Consider the following 5,174-nt stretch of genomic DNA (forward strand, 5'->3'; position numbering starts at 1 on the left):
ATTATTTTTCTCATGTATATATTACTCATTTGCTATGAACGATATAACTAAAAAAGCGAATATGTAGTTCCAAAAAATGAACTACATATTTTGAATTATTAAAATTTTTCAATATTATTTGGATTGTAGAGAAATAATTTTGTTTTTCTTTTTATGTACGTTTTCTTTCTGTAAGCAACTAAAATATGACAATTTTTTAATTATTATATAATAATTGTAATAAATAAGTGACATGTATTTAAAATTCTAAATTTATATCATTTCTGAACTTTTCTTACAATAAAAAAAAACTTGCATAGTGTAACATAAATAGAGCTCATATATAAAGCATTGCATGATTTCTCCGCGTAAGCCTGGTACTAGTTAAGAGTAACAATGACAGACAATGCTCTTCATTTTATTCGCCATAAAGCGCCATTTGAACAAACGTTTCTATCATTACATTGACACGCGTGGGACACGTGTCCCTCTAGTACGCAGTGCCGGCCGAGATTATAAGCGTCGAATATCGAAAAACCACTCGATTCGAACGCAGAGATTCATGACTCATGCCCTTTTTGAAACATCGTCCGGTCTCGTTGCGTTGTCAACCTCTCTTAAAGTCACCTTCAACTTTTCCAACGGCATCCATTGATCGTCGCTTGAATGTGACCCCGTAAACTATTACCTCACCTACTCGTTGTCAATGAATGAACGCCTCGATAATGTTCTCGCGCGTATCTGTAATTGGAATCCGCGAGAAAGAAAGAGAGAGAAAGAGATACGAATCGCAATTGTGAGCCGGAAATAGGAATGCGCTGAATGTGTCTAAGCTATGAAATGTGTGTCGAAACGAAAAAAGAAAGACGAAATTCTTGTCGCAGTCAAATGCATTCTAAGAGTATTTCTCAATCAATTTCTTGACGCTTGCTAAACTTGAATAATATCTGTCACGATACAGTTCAATTACGTTTTATGAACGATTGTGTAATAATGAATTCGATTACTCGCATTACATTGGATTAATACACATTAAAGGCTTCATATAAAATATCTAAATACAGTGGCATAATATTAAATATAATCAATTTTGACAATGAAATAATATCTTATTAAATAATGATATCCTGTTAAATAGCATGTCATTATTTAATTTTTCGTCTAAAAATCTATTCGGGTTTATTTAATCCTAAATGTAATTTTTTTAAATAAATAAATATTAAATAAATAAATACAGATAATAGAGACTTAGAGTAAATCATGAAAATAGATACAGATAATAGAAACTCAGATAAAGTATAATAAATCATAAATAGATACAGATAATAGAGACTCAAATAAAGTAAATATGAAAAAATACCAATACGAGCTAATTCTTAATGTGTATGTAATTTATTGACAGAATTATTATATATATTAATACATATTCCTATTCCCAATATATAAGTTTCGATCTTTCGTTCGGATCTTCTTCAATGTAAATTAATGTTGTAAATTAAATGATCAAATTCAGTCTGCAATGATTCGTCAATTTCCATAAATTCATCAAGCCAATATATATTTGATTTCCAAGGTTCAATGTAGCTAGCCCTCAATAAATTGCCAGATTTACTATGTGATATAAAATTGTACAAGTTTATATTGTTGCGTTGAAATTAAAAATTTTGTTAACTTACATGATATTCTGCTTTGAAACACACATTGAGATGTTGTCAGTTCGCACGTTACAAGTCAAATGCGGATCGATTACAACGAACAAATTATGTTATTCTAAAACGATGATTAGGAGTACAGTAATAATTTATTTGTTCGTTTTATAATCGATTTACATTTAATGTGCGAATTGATAACATCTTTAACATGTTCTTCAAGGCGAAATATTATATCATATAAGTCAATCAAATTTTAAATTTAAGGATTTATATTTAATGAAGGCTTAGTTGCATTAAAGCTTGGAAATCAAACATATATTAGCTGACAAATTCATGGAAATTGATGAATCATTGCGGACTAAATTTGATCATTTAACTTACGATATTAATTTATACACTGAAGAGGGAACGAGATAGGAATCGAAACGTACATATTGAGAATAAGTTATAATTCTATCAATAAATTATATGTATATATTATTGTAAATTATATGTATAATTAAGAATTAATGTCGGCTTATAAAGGCGTTTTTTTATATATTGATTTTGTATTAAAAAATTTTTCTCTTTGTGATGACTTCGTCTGTTAATATAAAATCTTTTTTTCTGTGAGAATTTTTTATTTTTTAGAATTTTTTCATCATATTGACTCAAACGATATGATATATCATATAATAAATTTAAACAAATCAGATTAATCGTTCAAAATATTTAACTTTTACAGCTTTTAGCTTTATTAATTTCATATACAGCTTTTAGTGTACTGATCTAGTATAATGCAAAGTGACTGAACTCGCTATAATTTAAAATTCTTGCATTGTAGAGGGATTTCGATGAATCTTCCTTAAAACGAGTGGATGAAATACTTTTGTTTTTATCTCATCTTTTAGCTTGAAAGAAAAACAGATTTCGCTTTCAAACTAAATATTGTAGAGATTTCTGAATATGCATCTAAAATTTCTGGAACCTTTTGATATTGCTTATTCGCCTTCGATGTCGCTTATTCAATAGAAAGAAAAACCCCAAGCAGCCGTCTCGACTACCGACTCACAGTGGTCGAGCAAAGTGTGTGATGCATTGCTAAGTTATGTACACTTTCATCGGCGATGATGTCATCTGTTTCTCGAACGTGTATATGTACATACTATATATATATATATATAATATATATATATATATATATGTGTGTGTGAGGAGAGACTGCGTCTCGCATACCGCAAGGTCGCGGGACCGGACCAGGGCCGGCATTATTTCGCTGCTCCGAGCAACTAAATTCTTCCTTACCCATTGATCCCATTGTACGAGTCTACCGCTATTCGTCATCGTTCATTCACACGTAAAATTTTACGCTTTCCTTTCGGATACTTTTGGGACTTTAAAACGAGTCACCAGTTGTACTTTCCTATTACTCCTTATAGTAGTTGACGACCCGAAAAAAAGAATCTTTTAAAATTCATTGTTAAAAATTTATGAGCGGAAGTGTATCTTACTTCACCAACCTGTTATTTTAATGTCACGATTATTCCGATTGACCCAACTCAATATTTTTTCATGTAAAAAACTAACGAGAATATCACCTGTAAAGGTGTAGTTTCAAGTCACACGTACTCCGACTTTGCCTTCATGAAGTAGAGAATGTGTGTTTGAATACACACTATCACATACACACACAAATACACACACACACACACACACACACACACACACACACACACACATTTATGAAACTAAAGAGCTATACGATAACCACGGTAGTAACGTGTACTTCCGGCTTCCAGGTGAAAGAAAGGAGAATAAAGCAAAAGAAAGAAATACACGATACTATCGAAGGCCTCTTCAACATGATCTATAATTATTGACGATATTTTATCGATATATCCTAATAAATATATTTGCAGCGTATTGCGGAAGCAAAACTTACGGACCGATTGATCGACAACGTCAGAGCTCCTCATAAAAACGTACTGACATCACCAATCAAGGCATGAGTTTATTCAGATCTTGTTTACAGCGAGCGACAATTCTCGGATTTCACGACATGTTTAAAAATATCCAGTAGATTCTTCATCGTACACTGGCAGATTCTTGTATCGAATTGATCAGAGAATCTCTTCGAATCGAGATCAATTAAAATTACGTTTGAAAACACCAATCACAATTAATCTAGTTGAATTGATTCTAGAAAATTAAAATAGAATTTTGGTACATATATATATATATATATATATATATATGTCATCTGTATGAATAAAAAGCTTCTAATTTTAGATACGCAGCTACGTGAACATTAATAAACATTCATCGTTATAAATGCGACAATAACTGGATAATGTGAGAATACTTATCACAATGCTGGCGGGAAGCGCCTGCGATTAGAGAGTGATTTTCGTACTCACGGCGGAAGAAGAACGGCGTGGTAAAAGAGTCGAAAACACGTGCCCTCGGCTCCTAACCAGCGGAACGAACTAACGGGCAACCGACAAGCAATGAAACAACGGGAAAAGACGAGCTTAGGTAGTTCGGCTTGCGTTCCGGCAATGAACATTTCCCGACTGGGTACCGTCAATTTTTCCTTGATCTATTTCAAGGCCATCGATTTATCCTTTTTTTTTATACAATTAGCAATTATCACGCTCCAATTTCCAGCAGATAGAGTAATTTGAAATTTGTATCAAATTATGCAATAAAAAAACAAAACAATAAAAAAATATAATAAATATAGGTGTAGCATATATTTATAATATTTATATGATTAATTAATTTTGTGAATAGCTTTAAGGCTGTACTAAGTTGCTAAGCTCGCAAGTAAAGAGAGAGATGAAGAAAATATTCGATAGAAACTGTCTTCTTAATAGAAATGTTACGCCAGATCAATCTCTATTTTTTTCCCTTTTGCAATTCCTTTTGATAGTGCAAATTGCGTTATCGCGCGACTGATGATCACGGAAATAGTTCGTCAGCACGCATTCGTCATCGGGAGTAATTCGTAATGTGTGCGAGATGAGTCAGCCGGTCGGTAGCGATTATGATAGCGGTATGCTAAGTAAGAAGAAAGTGATCGTATGTTGTCTGCGATTAGACTAAAAATACATTCGTCTATATGCCCAAACTTTTCGAAGTAGGACGAATAGATTCAATGTGGAGACATGTACCGTTCATTTGTATCAAGGTTGGCAAAGGCTAGTTTTTTTTAAGAATAAAATATGGTGTTTTTTCTTAAACTTATTTTTAATGCTTCAAACATACTTCAAATGTATTATAAAAAAACATATTTAAAATATTAATTAAAAAACATGTTTAAAATATTGATTAAACATGTTCGCAATTTTCACAATAGTTAACAAGATATTAATTACTAAAAATTGCCGAATATTGATTTTCAATAATTTTTTATTCAAGTACTATCATCAAATACTTTACAAAAAAAAAACAGCAATAGATAAAAATTGTTTACTTTCTTTTCATAGAGTTTTGAAAATTTTTTCTCATGTTGATAAAAATAGTTGCCAATATATAAAAAAATTCTTAGAGTTCTATGAGAAG

The sequence above is a fragment of the Atta cephalotes genome (assembly GCF_000143395.1).
Source record: "Atta cephalotes unplaced genomic scaffold scaffold00030, whole genome shotgun sequence".
Classification (NCBI taxonomy): domain Eukaryota; kingdom Metazoa; phylum Arthropoda; class Insecta; order Hymenoptera; family Formicidae; genus Atta; species Atta cephalotes.